The 18,718-nt window shown below is 42.0% G+C and overlaps 1 protein-coding gene across 5 annotated transcripts in view; it reads left to right on the top strand.

Annotated features, from left to right (window-relative positions):
* Positions 1–18,718, top strand: part of UTRN (utrophin) — a 509,169-nt gene that overhangs the window by 45,596 nt on the left and 444,855 nt on the right. The window lies entirely within an intron of this gene.

The raw sequence follows: 18,718 nt of genomic DNA on the forward strand, positions 1-18,718 counted from the left end.
TGCTTGACTACCCAAGGAAGTAGATGTGGTCCTCTTGTCTCCCGCCACTCAGGCTGTTGCTTCAGCACACTGTCACAATCACAGTGTTGTTGGTAGGTCCCCAGACTGTGATCTCTGTGAGGGTAACGACCAAGATTTTCTCGCTCACCACTGTGTCTGTAGTGCCTGGCACCATGCCTGGCCTGTGGGGGTGGTAGATCCTTGCCAATGAATGAATGAATGAAAAGATGTCAGTTAAAAAACAAAAACATTCTTTTTTTTTTTTTTTTTTTGCTGAGGAAGATTCACCCTGAGCTAACAGCTGTGTCAACTTCCTCTATTTTGTATGTGGGTCGCCGGCACAGCATGACCGACAACAAGTGGTGTGGGTCCACACCCGGGAACCAAACCCAGGCCACCGAAGCAAAGCATGCCAAACTTAACCACTAGGCCATGGGGCCGGCCCCAAAAACGTTCTTAATGGACTTGCTATTCAGTTTATTCCTTAAAGTTTGAGGTAATTCTTAACTAGGCAGTTAGGATAAAAGTTAGAAATTTTATTCAAGACCTTTGGGTGTTACCTTGAAGTAAAAGAAAGTGGGAGTTATTTTGGATCTTGGAAGGAATGACTTGAAAAATCTAAGGATTCTTTTTTTTTTGCTGAGGAAGACTGGCCCTGGGCTAACATCCATGCCCATCTTCCTCTACTTTATATGGGACGCTGCCACAGCATGGCCTGACAAGCGGTGTGTCGGTCTGCGCCCGGGATCCAAACCTGCGAACCCTGGGCCGCCGTAGCAGAGTGCGCACACTTAACAGCCACTGGGCCGGCCTCCTAAGGATTTTTTAAATTGAGTATATAGTGATGAGAGAAATTCTACTCAGAATACTTAAGTTATAAATAAAAGAGAAATTCATGAATTTAAAGAAAAATTGAAGAAGAAGAATGTCATTAAATTGGGTCATTTTTATAGTAGCTTTATAAAATTATTTATCACACTAAAATTTTATTTGCACTGCTTCGTTCTCTGACACCTCCTGATAATTTTGATGATTCATTCTTATCTGTGCTCTGAAACCTTATTTTTATAATTAGTATCATTATTTGAGCCCTTTATCTTATATCAATCAGTGATGTTCTCACACGATATTGTTCTCTTTATTTAATACAATATTCGTATAGCAGACATGTTCCATCTATGGGCTCAAGTTCGTTGCCATTTTCCTCCACTGCTTCTGTCAGTTTTTACAGATCATAAAACAGCTTCATTTCTACTCCATCTTATCCACAATCATATGTTTCTTATACACGTCACAGGTAGCATAAGATATCTTCCATAACATATTGTCAGTGGATTATTATTTTTTTTTTTAATTTTTATTTATTTATTTTTCCCCCAAAGCCCCAGTAGATAGTTGCATGTCATAGTTGCACATCGTTCTAGTTGCTGTACGTGGGACGTGGCCTCAGCATGGCTGGAGAAGTGGTGTGTCGGTGCACGCCCAGGATCCGAACCCGGGCTGCCAGCATCGGAGCGCACGCACTTAACCGCTAAGCCACGGGGCCAGCCTGTCAGTGGATTATTTTTATCCTGTTGAAAAGATTACACAGCCAAATTTATTTTGTAAATTCTATAGTAATGGCAGGTGAAAAATGTTATGTGAAATGGAGTATTGAAAGATAGGAAAATCCAAAGGTGGGTTGCTCAAATGATTATGATTGTCTTTCCCATTTGGTCTTCTCCAAATGAGAATTCCCTGCATAGATCTGTTAATCACCAGGGGTGGCAGACAGGGCTTCTCGGCGTCAGCCAGGGGGTGGATGGCTTGCATCTCCTGGTACGTTCATTCACGATATCTCTCGCTCCTGGCTTCTGATTCCAACCTTTTGTTCTCTACCTGGAGAAATGGGAAAAAATACACTATGTACTACTCTGAAGGTAAGATTTTGGTTATCTTTATTTGGGATGACAACTTTTTGTTTACCTGCTTGTTTCATTCATTCATTCGGTAACTATTTATTGCCCATACACTATATACCAGGCACGATGCTAGTCACTAGGCATTAGAAAATATTTTAGGGGCCAGTCTGGTGGCATAGCGGTTAAGTTCGTGCGCTCCGCTTTGGCGGCCTGGGGTTCACAGGTTTGGATCCCAGGCATGGACCGACGTGTTGCTTGTCAAGCCATGCTTTGGCAGTGTCCCATATATAAAGTAGAGGAAGATGGGCATGGATATTATCCCAGGGCCAATCTTCGGCCGCGAAAAGAGGAGGATTGGCATTGGATGTTAGCTCAGGGCTAATCTTCCTCACACACACACAAAAGTTTTATTATGACCAACATTGAAATTATTTTAAACTGTTTTAGGAGAGGACTATGTGAAAGAGGTCATGTGTTGGCAGAGAAATAGTTTGTGGTCTTTGGTTTTTTTTTTTTTTTCTTACAGAATTGCTACTGGCTAGAAAGTGGTGATGATTTGCGCTTCTGACATCATTGCTAATGTTGGGCTTCTGGGCTGGGACTCTGTGTGTGCGTAGGCGAGAGGCCTCTTGAGAGTCTTAATTTCGCCGGAACGCTGCACCTGTTGCTGGCTCTTCTTGCACATGAGATCCAGAACCTCGAGTCACTTGCTTTCGTTTCCTTTTCCTGCCCCTTCTTTCCGGAGTGAGGGGGTCAGGGTAGTAACTCATGTGAAGAGAAACCACCTTGTTTCTTTAGGGCTATGATTTTAACGCCCTGGGGAGCGGAAGCGTTGCATCCTTTTGTCGTCTTGTTGCTGAAAGACTCGCATCGGAGGGACCTCAAGATTCTGAGCCTTGTGTTTGTGCCAGAGTTGGGGAGAGCGGTGGGGCTGGCACCGGCGTTCAGCAGCTGCTGCTGCTACCGGATACCGGGAACCGTGTTGCGATTGAGGAACGTGCATTTCCTCTTGGTTTCATATGAGTTTTGGTTATGACTTTGGGGAAGAGAGGAAGTAGTGTGTAGTATCATTTACTTTCTGAAAAATAACTTTGAAATCCCTGGGCTTCACGTGTTCAGGCAATGCTGTTGAAAACCAGCGAGGCCCTCGACAGGGTGGAAGGAGAGGCTCTGGGGCTGGGACCTGTACTGAGGTTAAGAACACCCATGGCATGAATTTGGTGTTTCACTTGGTGGCATGAAACCTTAGCTACCTCATTTTTCCAACGAGAGTTGAGATATTGACACAGCTTGACTTGTAAGAATTTTCCAGGCGTCAATGAAAATAACTGTGAAAGCCCTTTGAAGTTCAGAGGTTTCTAGAGTTGACCAGTTTTTACTTACCAAATTACACACTGATATTCCGATAGAACATTGGTAGTTCCAGCGCTCTACTGAATTGGCAGCCTCCGGAAAGTTATTTCAGTCCAACATTCCCAATGTAAAACATTGCTTTATTTTTACTTTTATATATAGGTTTACTCCTGGACATTCTCCGGAGGAGAAAAATCTTATAGAAAGTGGAGCTTTGCGTGAAACAGCACATAAATGGTCCCAAGCCGCAAACTCTGAGATGGCTTGTTCACCATCAGGGAATAAGAGAGCCTGCTTTGTTTTCTCCTGATTTCTAGATCACCGTTTACTCTTTTGTGCCTTCTGGTGTTGTTTCCTAGTTCCACCCCCGCACCTTCCTCCCTGTTCTTTGTGACTTCCTAAGAATACTTTAATAATAGGCTGTTGGTGTGTTTCTCTCCGTGTGTCGTGGTCATCTTGTTTATTCAGCCTCTGCCCTCTCCTCTCCCCTGTTCCCAGGCTCCGGCCTGTCTCAGTGCTTCAGCCTGACCCCTGCGGCAGTGACAGCAAGGCCACAACACTCCCTTCTGTAGCCCTTGGTGTTACATCACTGTTGCTGGGAACTGGTTCCCTCACTGCTCTGCATGGAGCAGAGTAGGTGCTCAGTAAACAAATCAGCTGGCTGACTGGCTCGCACAAGCGCTCCTCCCTGGGCCTGGGGCACTGGGGCCTCCGTGCTAGCCCCATGGTGCATAAATTCTTAGTGATAACCATTACTTGCATTCTCCATTCCTCACTTACCTCTTGGAAACTTTATCATCTTAGAAATCCGGGAAATAATTTCAAATACTTCCGGTCAGTTCCCCGGCATCGGTTCTCCCCGGTTATTAACTGGATTCCTTTGTTGTCTGCCAACTCTCAGCCCTCAGTTGTCACAAGTGGATGATTATGCCTCATTCCTGAGTTAAGAGAAATGACACCTGGGAGTCTGGTGGGCGTGCCCGGGATTAGACAGGACTATCTGTGTGTGCTCTCAGCTGCAGGCTGAATATACGGATGACTCACACGTGTTAATACCCATATCTCCTGAGCGGCCCACATCCTCAGATTTCATAAGGGCATGAGAGCTCTATAGGAAAGACACTGAAGTGAGAGTGTCACTGCAGGGGACCAAGGGACCAAGTGTTGTGAGTGACACGTCTGGATCCGTAGGCTGGTGTGCCCTAGGGGACACTTAGGTCACTTCTCCCACTACATGTTTTTACTGCCAACAGCAAAGAATAGTCTCCAGGCTTCTCTTCTTCACACCTTCCCATGAAGCTTGAGGGTTCTAGAATCCTTTAGAAACTAGAGAAGTTTTCCTCATAATACCAGCAGATGCACTTCAAGAAAACTCACTTGCTGACCTCTGCTTATGGCTCAGCAGGTGGACAATGCTATTGCCTCGACTTTTTAAAAGTAGTCCATCTTTTCTATTCCTGAAAATGCCCTTCTCCCTGGCCACGGCTCTCTAGTCAGCCTCGGAGTCCCTTTCTGCAGCACCGGGCTGCTGAGTCTGCCCTGTGCGCTGTGCTCTTTGGGGGTGAGAGCCTGCTGGGGTTCCTCTCGCTGTCCTGGCCTGGTTACTTCTGCTCTGATGTCTTCCACATCATCTCCTCTCTCTTCTTTCAGTAAATGGCCATTTATTAAGTCCTTACAACGTCCCAGGCGCTGTGCTAAGGGATAGCAATACAAAGGTACATGAAAAAAGACAATGTTTATTTTTCACCTGATTTATCAAAACAACATGTAGAAAATTCAGAAAAGGCACCCCCTTTTTCTTGCTTTTTAAATAACGTTTTCAGATTCCTCTTGCGTTTTTAAGCATTTGTGTTGTTTTATTCATCTCTTTCAATGTCTCATTAAATAGCTTTTCCTGCTCCCTGAAGACCCCTGGCAATGACCTTCTTCCTTCTGTCTGAGCTGGAGTGGCCATCCCAGGGCTCTCTGCCTCAAGCAGCCGGCACCGCAGCTTCCTCCACGGCCCTGGCAGATTACATCCTGGCATCTCCAGAGTGGTGGCGGCACTCTGCAGCCGTGTAGTGTTGGCCTGTTCTAACACAGACTGCTGGCAGCCACCAGATGCCTCACCTCAGTCCGTTCCAGGCTGTTGCCGCTTCTTTTTTTTTTTTTAAAGATTTTATTTATTTATTTATTCCCTCCAAAGCCCCAGTAGATAGTTGTATGTCATAGTTGCACATCCTTCTAGTTGCTGTATGTGGGACATGGCCTCAGCATGGCCGGAGAAGCGGTGCGTCGGTGCGCGCCCGGGATCCGAACCCCGGGCCGCCAGCAGCGGAGCGCGCGCACCTAACTGCTAAGCCACGGGGCCGGCCTTGTTGCCACTTCTGTTTAGAAGCAACACTGCCTGTGGGAAACCATGCCACATACACACAGACACACACACACACAGGCATGTAGACATACACAGACACACACACAGATACATACTCTGTTGTGAGAGGAGGGCCACCCTGGGAGGGAACCTCAGGTTTCCTGCTCAGAGCCCTCCTCATGTCTCTTGGTGTAGGGAGGGGATGTGTGCCTCCAACCTCTCCCCCCACCCCATTAAGAGATTTAGCGGTATTTTTCCTTACCTCTCCGTCTCACTACTTTTGTGTGTTTTTCCTTCAATAAGAAAGGTTATAATTTAATCCTGAAATACAATTTTTAGGAATTTTTCTTTTAATTCATCATTCCAAGTAGGTACCTTTGACTGTTTGCACGTTAGAACATAAAACTAATAATACTTAAAATATGATTTCTTTCCTCTTTCGTTGGTGTGTCCCTTAAAGCCTGCATCTGAGGTCAGCCTCTGTGTGGCGAGGGGTAAATTCTAAGCAATTTGATGGTGGGGATTTTGGCTTAACTCTCTCTAACATGGTTTTGTTGATTATAATGTCATTCGGTTCCATTAAGGTACTAATATGGAAACAAAGGCATGATTTCAGATTTTATTTATATCTTTTTTCTTTGGAAAAATAGTCTCATGAGAAATCACTCAGCCCATTAAATGCCATCCTGGACGTTACTTTTTTGGGTTTGCTTGTTTTTAGAAAACTTTTCCCGGCTTTTTGTAATTTTTAAAATTGTATCAACAGTAGCACAGTGAGTATTTTCAGACATGTGTTGTTAAAATCACATGAAAAATCCCTTTCATGTCAACATGTGGGATTTTGTTAGTAATCTTTAATGTGATCAAGAGCTGAGGTTGAATTTCCTAGCTAGAAAGAAATGAGTTAAAAAGATCCCAGCACATTCTTTGATTATTGGAGAAGTTGTATTCTAAACAGTGATTACTTTGATGAAAATATTAAAGGGATTGATTTAGATTGCGAGAATCTTGATAATAGAGACTATGCCTGTTTCATTTTTGTATTCTTCTTGGGTGTAATGCTGTGTAGATGGTCTCTACAGTCAGGAGAGTTGGCTCCAATGGTGGAGAGTCGTGGAAACCTCATGAAGCTTGGGCTCCAACCTCCTTCTTTGCATGGGAAATCTTTAAGGATTTTGAAGCTAGAGAGTTGCAAGTGTTTTAGAAAGATCGCTCCTAGCGCTCTGGGGGAGAGTGAATCGGAGTGAAGAAAGCCTGGAGGCTGAGGGAACATTGCAGGTGACTTTTCCAGGAGATGGAGGGAAAGAGGATGTGGTGAAGGTGGGCGGGAGATGGATGAGGCCGTGAATTTCGTAGGTCCCTCATCTGCAGTTACAGTAGCAAAAGAGAGTTCTGCAAACCAAGAGATATTTTCTTTGTAATTCATTTGACTGTAAAACCTGAACTTGACCTGAACTCATTTGGTGACAACATCTGACTTCAACTGCTGGGATGCTTTTAAAATCTTTACTTACCCCACTTGCTGTTCGTAAAATACACATATTTGCTGCAGAAGGATTAAATATGTTTGATTAGCAAAATTGCCCTGGATCTCACTGTTTTTTGTTTTCATGTAATATATGGCCTGTGTGCTGTGTAACTTTTCTCAAATGGGAAAAATTCTGATTTGGCAGAACATCTGGACCAAGCGTTTTGGACAAGGGATTGTGAAACTATTTGACCTGTGTTTGCAAGATAAGGTTGATAATACTGACAAGAGTAGATATGGAGAGAATTGTAGAGGAAAAGAACATGTCTAGCCTGGAAGACTCAGTGGTTAATGATGACACTACCTCATTAGCATGAAAGGAAACAGAACTTTTAGGGGGGATCAGAAACTTTCAGTAGATAGTGCATGATTTATTGGGAAGGATGCATCTTGGATTTTGGAAGTGTTGCTTGTATGCAGGATCTTGTATTGAATCATGAACCAGAAAAATGAGCCAACTGGGGAAATTTGAATAAGATCTATAGAGTAGTTCATACTGTTGCATCAGTGTTAATTCTCTGCTTTCGATAATTGTACTCTGGTTATGTAAGATGGTAATATTTGGAGAAGCTGGGTAAAGGAAATATGAGAACTCTGTGTATTATTTTTACTAGTTTTTTTGGTAAATCTAAAATTATTTCAAGTTTTAAAAAATGAGAAAAAAGTTGCTTGTTATACCAGGAAATGGCATCATCCATGCTGTTTTTAAGTAGAGAATCTCTGTTAGCACAAATATGGTTTTCTTGGAGAATTTGAAGTCTAAAAGTGCAAGTCAAGTAAAATTTCAGAGTCAGGTCTCCATCCCCTCCCCAATTTTTTTTTGGTGAGGAAGATTGGCCCTGAGCTAACCTCCATGCCCATCTTCCTCTACTTTATATGTGGGACGCCGCCACAGCATGGCTTAATAAGTGGTGTGTATGTCCGTGTCCAGGATCCGAACCTGTGAACCCTGGGCCGCCGAAGCAGAGCGCAGGAAGTTAACCACTATGCCACTGGGCTGGCCCTTGTTCTTCCCCAATTTTTTAAAGCTGACTTTGTTTTTATTATAATAAGACTAATTTAACATTTTTCAATCTGAGAAAAATGTTTGATTCTAGCTTAAGTGCATACAGAAGAGTTAGAAAAGGTAGCCCAGAGTGTCTAGAGAGTTCTCAGAAAGTGCTGTAAGTCCAGGCTCCCCTCCCCCTTGGTATCCCTGGTGTTAGACGGTGTGGATTGTCTCTAGCTTTGGTCTGCTGTTCTGCAGGGTTAGGTGTAGGTTCATTAATTAGGACTGATGGTTATAATAAGATGTTCAGAGCCAAGAGGGTTTGCAGGTGCCAGAAAGAATGAAGAAAATGTGTGCCTTTAGTCGCCAAGATCGGCTCACCTGGGCTTGGCTGTGCGCATGCTGCTGGGCGTGTGTCTCCCCGGTGGGGAGATTGTTCTCGAGTGCCTTTGCTGCACTCTGTCGCTTCTACACCACCTCCTGCAGTTCCAGCTGTTTTCTTCTGTAGTTCCCTCTCCAGTTCAATCCTGTCTTTCCATTTTGATGTGAGTAGACCCAGGCTGGCAGCCAGAGGCTGTTGAGCAATAATGGAGCTGGTGGTATGTACAAAATTTGATTACTGCCGTCAACACCAGATTGAATAAGAAAACCCGTACTCTAGACAGATCCTTGCAACAGAAATGGTCTGTTGATTTCACAAGAGCTAGAAATGAGGGGTAATCTAGCAGAAGGGTCTGTGGATAGAGAGTAGAGTCTGACACTACAGAACAGTTGTAGCAAGTACCCCCCTTTTAGATGTTTTCAGAAGAACCTTCAGGTAACTTTTGCTAAACGGATTGTTGCTTCTGATTTTCTTCACTGTCAAGTATTTACAGAAACTCCGAGGAAGGCTTTGCTCAATGCTTTGCTTTTCCTGCATGGTTTAGAAGTTGTGCTGGTTGATACAGACCGTATTTGCTCCTGAGCTATGATGACATTTCCAGTTAGCTCAATATGAATGTTTTAGAAATTTCCCACAATGGAAAGTTCTATTTGACATAGGAAAGTTCAGCGGTCAGTTTCCTACTGAGCTGTATGCCAAGAAGTAACGAAAACAATGGATTACATAGCGCAGCCTTGGGACGTGGAAAATTTCTTAGAAGATGGATGAATCATATTATTAATACATGTTGCAAGGCCTGAGGCCTTATATTGGAAAATAGAGAAAAAAGTTGTTATTTTTTAAAGTTTATAGCCTTTTTGTATTTTCTTTGTTATGCTTTATGTTCATTTTATTCTGTTTAGTTTTTCTTTAGGGATTAAAAAAGTAAAATCCTAAAATAGGATGTTTTAGGAAAGAGATAATTAATATCATTGTGCATGAATTATGTTCAAACAGTGTAAGGTTGGAAAAAAATGATAATCCCCCTGAATTAAATTAAATTAGATTAGATAATCCCTTTGATTAGAAAAAATGATAATCCTTTTGAATTAGATTAGGTTAGATTTTTTGAATTTTGAAGTAGATAATCCCTTTAGATTGGATAATCTCTTTGAATTAGATTAGATAATCCCTTTGAATTAGAATAATTTCTATTCTTCTGCCAATATCACATTTTAAGAGAGGAGGGGAAGTTATTGCTAGTGTCTAGATCCTGACTTGTTGTACCCCTTGGCTACCTTCCACATTTGTGGGATTCTCAACTGTAAATCACATCTGGTCTAAAATTTCTTCCTATAAATGATTATGGCTATTCACTTACAAAAGGCTGCTTTCATTGAGTCTGTTTCTATTTAGTAGGAGGACAGGTGGAAAGAATGGATTTGTAAATGATTGAAATGTCATATTTACATTGAAAATTTCATCTTATAAGTTTCCTTAAGCAGCCTTTTGGTAGAGCAAGAAAGACCAGCTGCTGCAGTAGCCTCTGGAGAGATATGAATCTGAAGGATTTAAATCTGCAGGCCAACAATATTTAGCTGGTATGAACTCGTATTGCTATACCAGTTAATAATGTTGAAATTCTTTCACACTTGTTGGAAAATAGCCAGACACCTTCAAGATCTTGCCTCAGCACTGTAGCCAGTATTCATTCTGGTGGAGTGGTTCCCATACCTCACTGGTTGCTGTGTATTTTGGATATTTAGCCCGCCTATAAAAATGGAGACATTTTCGGGCTATTGATAAAAGTTGGGTTTTGGTACCCATCAGGGAAATGCAAATCAAACCACAATGAGATGTCACTTCATCTTCCCTAGAATGGCTATAATCCAAAAGACAGCTAATAGTAAGTGTTGGTGAGGATGCGGAGAAATTGGAACCCTCATACACTGCTAGTGGGAGGGTAAGATGGTGCAGCCACTTTGGAAAACTGGCAGTTCTTCCAAAGGTTAGTCGTAGAGTTGCTATATGACCTAGCCATTCTATTCCTGGGTATATATACTCAAGAGAAATGAAAACATATGTCAACATAAAAACTGGTACACAGCGGCCAGCCCTATGGTGTAGTGGTTAAGTTCTCGTGCTCTGCTTCCGTGGCTCGGGGTTTGCAGGTTTGGATCGCGGGTGCAGACCTATACACCACTCATCAAGCCATGCTGTGGCAGCATCCCAAGTATAAAATAGAGGAAGACTGGCGGAGATGTTAGCTCAGGGACAGTCTTCTTCAAGCAAAAAGAAGATTGGCAGCAGATTTTAGCTCAGGGCCAATCTTCCTCACACACACACACACACACACACACACAAATCTTGTACACGAATGCTCATAATAGCATTATTCATATTAGCGGAAAGGTAGAAACAACCCAAATGTCCATCAACTGATGAATGAATAAATAAAATATGGGGTATGCATGCATTGGAATATTATTCAGCCATAAAAAGAAAGGAAGTACTGATGCATGCTACAATGTGGATGAACTTTGAGAACATTATGCTAAGTGAAAGAAGCCAGTCACAAAAGAACAGATACTGTGTGATTTCATTTATATGAAATGCCCAGAAGAGGCAAATCTATGGAGACTGAAAGTAGATTTTTGTGGTTGCCTGGGGCTGGAGGGTGGGGGAACAGAACGGAGAGTGACTGCTTTTTGGGGTGATGAAAATGTTCTAAAGTTGATTGTGGTGATGGATGTGCAACTCTGTGAATATACTAATAATCATTGAATTATACACTTTAAATGGATTAATTGCATATTCTGTGAATTATATCTCAATAGAGCTGTTACAAAAAAAAAGAATTGGGCTTTGACCATGTGACATAATCTGTATCACTGCGGTTTTCATGGTCCCTTTCCTCACAACAATACTGAAGACAGGTGAGGTCACTGCTCCCGTTTCCCAGATTTGGAGATTGAGGCTTCAAGAGAGTGTTTTGCGAGAGTCATACGGCTTCTAGTCTAGGATAAATACAGAGATGAGGAGGAGGGTGGGGCGTGTACTGACTGATTTTCTCTTCTGTACCTCAGCCAGTAGCAGGGAGAGAGATGGCTTTTAATTTAAATCCATGTGTATCCTGACAAGGGTACAATATTCTGTGAAAATCTTTGCTTGTGAGTGGTTTCTATTTCAAAGCAGGAGAGAAACAGAGTTACAGTAGGAATAAGAAGGCAGGTGACGTAAAGTGGGTAATGATTTTCCTTGCTTGTCGTATGTGTGTGGATAACGTGTATAAGTGACAGGGAGAGAGCAAATACTCCACAAAATGGAATAGGCTGGAAAAGAGTCCAGATTGTTACCTCTTATTTTATAATTCTGTGTGGTTAAGTTTATTTTCTCCATAATACCAATTTCTAAGGAATTAAGAAGAAATCCTTTGAGTTTCATTTCCCTAAGGTATCTATGCATATTAAAGTGAAGTAACAAGTCCAGTTTATTCTTTGAAGTATAGTTAATATGTAACTGAACTCTGCAGCCCAGTCGTATACCCAGGGCAAACGCCTCTATTTATATACGTAGTGGGTAGGGAGGTGGGTGGAGGTGTCTCTTACTAGCTCACGCTGTCAAAACAGGAAGCAAAGTTATCATCTCTTTGTAGAGGATCAGAAATATTCAAAGGCCCTTAGTTGTGACAATTAAAAAAAAAACACAACAACAACAAAAAAACGACCTAAGGAGTTTTCTCGAACTGCTAAGTGTCACTTCCTGTCTGGTATGCAGAGGAGACTGGGTTAGGTTTAGTCAGATCCTCTCATGGGAAAAATAAAAGCCGCCCCATAACAGGACATCCCAGTGTGCAGTTCGCAGGCTGCTTTTGTTGTCCGTTTCCTCTGCATCTTTTTCCTCATCCCGAAGCAGATGTAGGTGATGAGCGGCCGGCCAGCCACCACGTTTCGTTGGAAAAAGTGCACAGTGGATTTGCTAGGGCAAGTAGCCGGCCAGGCTTGCAAGCACTCGCCAGGTAAGTTTGTGAATTTGCATGACTCCCAGCCGGTGAGGTTTTGAAAAGAGAATGTCAGATCTCTTTCAAGTCACTTACAGAGCCTGATTTGTTAGCAGAGCTCTGAAGGCAGGGCCCTGCTGGTGACAGGAACAGCCCGGGTCTTCCTCCTGATGCCACATCTCTTGTAGACTCTGAGTAGTGGAGGCCAACGCTGTCTGGCTTATCCTTCTCTTCAGAATGCGATCATCTGCCGGTTATTGGCTTCTTGGGAAAAAGCACTCAAGGAATTGTAAATTCGTTGTAACAAATGTGCTCCACTTTACCTCCCTGTGTTTTCAAAGTAGCTTATGTGCCGACTGTTGACTGTCGTAAAGAGAAAGTTTCCTCTGTGATGTCGAATGTCATCCCCTATTGTATTCAATGTACTGGGTTGGCTAAAAGGATATCTTACTTTTTAAAATATAGAGTTCAGAGCTGATAAAAGGGAGAAACAGACAGTTGTACTTTTGGGGGGACTGTAAATGAAGAGGTTTCTGTTTGAATGCAGCCTTGTCCAGGAGAAATGTTGATGCAGAACTTCATCTAGGATGTGGGCATGCATTTTTTCCCACTGGAATTTACTTCCACGGTGACCTAGTTTTTCTGATCAGTTCAGACATCCAAGTCTTGTTTAATATATATATTCGTGTACTGGTTCTATAGGCTTTCTGAGAAAAAAACCCTAAGTGATGTGTTCTGTTTGATCTTACATATCATGCATGAATGTTGTCACTACAGGAAAACTTTTAGGCTGGTTAAATTTTTTAAAGATGTATTTCTTTCCTTTGGAATTACTGTTTTCCTTCCTAACTCTATATGAATGAGGTGGTAAGTGCTTTTAGGCATCGTCTCTAGGGAGCAAATTTAAACTAAAATGATTGGAGCAGCCCATATTTTCTTCGTAAATTTGGTTTCTTGGCCAAGTGCAATAGGAGATCTGTGTGGGATAATTCTCTTCTTGGGCTCTTACTACTTTTCTCTCATATTTAAAGAACCATGTGGTCTCAACAGAAAACTAAAATACCTTTTAGGGACCTGAATTAAAACCCCATGCATAGGAGCAGCAATTACAGCGCTGTGGCCTTTCAAAGACTCTCCCTGCATCCTCTTTCTTTCCCTGACGTTAGTAGTCTCCATAGCCTGCTAGCCTACGTCTCACTGTCTTGCTTGGGTCTCAGGTATCTATGGTGGTTGAAATCTGAAGACAATTAGAAGGAAAATACAAACACATCTTTAAATAGTAAGCAAACTTTTAAATGAGTAGATGCAGCTTTAGACATGCGTTCTGGTCTGTTTAGATAGCATTCTTTCCTGCCCTCTGACCAGCCCAAAGGCTTTAGTAAAATAGAATGCATTTTTAAAAAAGAAATACTTCAGGGCATGTTATTTTAATAAAAATAGAAAACCAGTGTATACATAATTTCAGATTCCATAAGAGCCTAGGCATTCTTCTCATCAGTTGTTATTGAACTGAGTTTTTTCTTATACCTGCAGGATAGATCTCTTTAGTGATCTTGTTAGAAATAATGATATAAAAAAATACATTTTTATGGATGGCATATTCCATTGCAACACCTGGCCTTTTGGGTCTTCAAAGCAGTCTCCATAATAGATTAAACCTTGGGATGAATCCTTTACTTACAGACTCTAAGTCTATATTGAGACTGAAACTGTAAGTATGAGAATGAAACCGTAAGTATTTTGCATTAAACTTCCAGCAGTGCAGTGGTTGATATTTCAAGTGACTATTGCAGAACATAAATGGAATAACGAAACAAATAATAAAATGGAATAGGTTTAATCAACATATTTGCTCAAAATTAGCCTTTCAGTGTTATTTTTGACATTGCCAATTCTTTGCTTTCTGTTGTCATCTAGAATGTGGAACTATAATTTATTGTATTTGCCTCTCAACTACCCACTGAGATAGAACAGGGAAAAACTGAGTAAGTTGAAATCTGAGTCTCTATGTCTGTCTGTCTGTCTGTCTATCTATCTATCTTTGATATAGAAACTTTTTAATTCAAAATATTTCCCTGAAACTTATGTTAAATATTTCCTTTCTTTTTCTTAATCTTGATGACTGGGTCCAAATGACCAAATATTAAAAATAATCTAATTGAAGGAGACCAAAATTAAAAAAAAAAACCTTAAGAATGTGAAATAAAAAATTATTCGGAGGCCTTATACGACTTGTAGGCATGCACTGATGTACAGATGACTTATGTCTTTAAATGGTCTTCCTCAGGAAACCACTTCTGGGAGCTTGCTTTCCTGCTATCCTTTCTACTTTCTTGTCAGCAGACAGGACTTTGTGTCAGCTGTTTCTTTTTTAGATGGACTGGTTAAAATATTCCCAACCTTGGCTCCTCGTTAGAATCACCGCAGTGCTGGAGCCCCACACCCAGAAATCATGATTTAGTTAGACTGAAGCCTTGACTTTGTAGCTTTTCAGAAAGTCTCTGAGCCAGCCCTGATGGCGTAGTGGTTGAAGTTCGGTGCTCTCACCGCTTTGGTGGCCCAGGTTCATTTCCCAGTCGCAGAACCATACCACCTGTCTGTCAGTTGCCATGCTGTGGCTGAGGCTCACATAGAAGAACTAGAAGGACTTACAACTAGAATATACAACCATGCACTGCGTCTTTGGGGAGGGGGGAAAAAAAGAGGAAGACTGGCAACAGATGTTAGCTCAGGGCGAATCTTTCCCTGGGAAAAAAAAAACAAAAAACAAACTCTCCAAGTGATTCCAGTGTGGATTCAAGGTGAAGGGAGCACAGGGGGGCAATGTTATTCATTCTCTACTAGACTGAAAGCTCCATGAAGGGAGGAGCAGAAAGGAAGCTTAGTCACCGCTGGACCCCAGCACCCAACTGCCTGCCATCTTGGAAACGCAGCGTCTGCTTGTGGAATGGATGAGTAAATTCCTCTGGGCAACAGGAGCGCTGGAAGAGGGTTGGATCTCCTAGTTTCTGGTTTGGGCTGAGGTAGGAGGAGAGTATGTTATATTAGACTGTGGCCCATCTACAGATCACCTGTCATCTGGGAAGAAGCTTCTGGAAGAGATCACAGGGGAACAGGCTTATCTCGGGGCACACTGAGCAGACCTTTCAGAAGAGACAAGGCTCCAGGTTGTTGGTATCTTCATGAAGCAAGTCAGGTTGAGAACTTTCAAATAAGAATTTCCTCAGAGGCTGAGGTGTCTGTGTGTGTGAATGTGGAGGCGGGGCCGGGTGGGGACACTACAGGAGATTCTCCCGAAGGTTCTCTGGGCAAGGGTTAGTTTGAAAGGAAGGAGTGTGATTATCTTTGCCAGATATTAGGATCTGCCTGACTTGCCAGTTGACTGCATCAGACTTGAGGAACACAGCATAGAGTGATCACACTGCAGTGAGGTTTATCTGGGAAAATTTCTCAGGGCTTGTGAGTTTTTAGCTGATCTTAGTGTTTTTAAAGAAAATGGGTTGGTGTTAGGAAGACCAGGTGGAATATAATTTGCAGGGGCTTGAGAGAGAAAATTGGTAAGTTGGGAGATGGATGGACACAGTGACTTGGTTGAAACAGAAGAATTTGGGGGAAAAGGAGAAGTCTGATTAACAAGGTACAGACCAGTTGTTCAAGGGATGGGACCTGGGTCTCAGTGCCCCTGCCATCAACTGTGAAAGGCACAGAACCTCTGAGACTGGTCTCCCAACCAGGAGTATCCCCCTCGGGGTTGTGTTAATGATGTCACACATTTTAAAGCACCTTGCAAGCGGTAATAACAGTTCCAGGTAAATAAAAGGAATAATAAGTTCTGTAAAAATTATAAAAATATACTCAGTTGATAATGAGCTCTACCTGCTACCTAGAGTCTAGGAATAGGAAATCAAATATTGTGTTTATCATGATACTTAAAATGTTTAAGCTGAAGCTTCATTTTTCCTTGGCATGGCTTGAAAGGTATGCCCGTGACATGGATCCTGGATCTGTTTCGTGTTTCACTTGGGTTCTTTGACCCCTACGTAGAGGTCACCAGGTACTTCCTATTCTAACCATTTGCAAATTCAGGATTTGGTTGGAGGGCCATTGAAAGGACTGGTGTGAAAATTAGATAGGATCTGGGTGCAGCGACTCCCTTTCCCCTGCCCCAATATTTTGACCTTGGTTTGAATAGTTCAATGAACTGGCAACTCAAGTGGTTTTTTCCCATTGAACTAGAATTTTCATTGTTTTGCAGAGGAAGATGAGTCATAGCCCAGTATTACCATTGTGCTGAAGTGAAATTTTAGTCCAGGACTAAAGGAACACAGGTCAGACTTTCTGTCTAACCCACAGAGTACTGAAATTTGGATTGTGAGCTGCGTAGGAATTAGTGTGGCCCCCTCTCTGGGGTTGCTCTTAAGTATTTCGTTGCGATAAATTTTTGATCTCAAATCTAATTTTTTTTTTCTTTTTGGCGAGGAAGATTGACCCTGAGCTAACATCTGTGCCATTCTTCCTCTACTTTGTATATGGGATGCCGCCACAGCATGGCTTGATGAGCGGTGTGTAGGTCTGTGCCCCGGATCCGAACCTGCGAACCCTGGGCTGCCAAAGCAGAGGGTGTGAACTTAACCACTATGCCACCAGGCTGAGCCCCCAAATCTAATTTTTAATAATACATTTAAAATGTCTTTAAAAGAGTACGTTGCATAATCAGGCTCCTTTTTAAAAAAATTCAATGCAGAATAAAAATTACACAAAGTGGAAATTGTCATTCCTTCTCCTCCATAACTGTTAATAGTTTTGTTTATCCTGCCACCCTTTTTTGTATGAGTTATACAGACATACAGCTTTATATCCAAGTTTCCATAAGCACAGTTTTTCTTTTCAAACCACAGTTGAAACCATGCTGTGGGAGTGGCATCTCATTTTAAAAAATTATTAAAAATAATGACCTGTGTACACATATCTTAGTTCATTTGGGTAGTTGCTGGAGCAAACATACTTTTACTGTTAAATTGCTATCCACAAAGAGTAGAGAGATGAAAAGTAGTATAGAATTGTCTGAACTTGTATTTCTTTTTTTGTGAAGTTGAACTTCCCTGCATATGTTTATTGGCTCTCAGGACAAATTCTTTAACGAATTGCCTTTTTCTGCATTGCCCATATTCTTCCGTTGTTTGGATCTCAGACTTTTAAACTCTCACTGATTCTGAAGGAAATTCCTACCACATGGCAGATTTGGAATGACTTATTTTAATTTCTTTTAAGATGGTTAATTTCCAACCGAAAAGACAGACATGATTTCTGGATCTCTGGGACAGAGGTTTGAGTCTTTGGGTTTAGGTTCTATATTTTCTCTTACTCTCTTGGTGAGTGTAGCAGCTGTCACCCTTCCAAACTGGGCTGAGACTGCTAATTATTTAGGGACCCTCACTATTTATTAAATTTTCATGTACTGGTGAATTATTTTCATAGGGATGGTAAATCCTAGAGCTATTTCTGGAACAACCCATTTTGCATGTAACTTATGGAACATGCTAGAGTGAACAGGAAGATGCTCCGTGTTAGACTGACAGCTGAATTCCAGCTACGCTGCATCCTGGGCCTCAGTTTCCTCCCTTGCAAAATGGAGATAATGGGGCTGATATGTCTTTAAATGTGTATGCACGTAAAATCCCTTGCACGTTACTTGGAAAATTGCAGGAAGGATTATAATAAATGGTGACTGTTTTTGTTCATAGAACCTTTCAAGTTAATATAGGAAAAAGAATACAGCTTAGATGTTTAGTGAAGATCAGACATTAGTTTGAAGGAGGCCCCATATGCACCATCACACTGAAGATTTACCAGTTTGTCCTCATCTTTCCATCTAGATCCGTCAGTGATTTTTCACGTCAAAGCATCGAGGCTGTAATTCTATGCTGGGCTCATTTAACCACAGATCCAGTACATGGCAGGCAACATCGAGCTATATGGGATGGCAAATGGCCTGCAGTTGCTTGGAGGATATCTGTGTGGCAGGGTGCCCGAAATGTTTTGCTGGTTTCAAAGTTCACTTTCATTTGTTCAGAAAGGTTCTTATTGTTTGCAAGCAAGCAAGACAAGCAGAGAGAAAGGGCACGCAGCCTCCCATATGATTCTGTGCTGTTTGACCTGTTTGCCTTTTGGTGCCTTATGTAAAAAGCTTTATTTAGTCTGCAGAGAGGACTGTTTCTCCAAATAGAGGAGAAC

This window comes from Diceros bicornis, chromosome 39 (assembly GCF_020826845.1).
Source record: "Diceros bicornis minor isolate mBicDic1 chromosome 39, mDicBic1.mat.cur, whole genome shotgun sequence".
In the NCBI taxonomy this organism is placed as follows: Eukaryota; Metazoa; Chordata; class Mammalia; order Perissodactyla; family Rhinocerotidae; genus Diceros; species Diceros bicornis.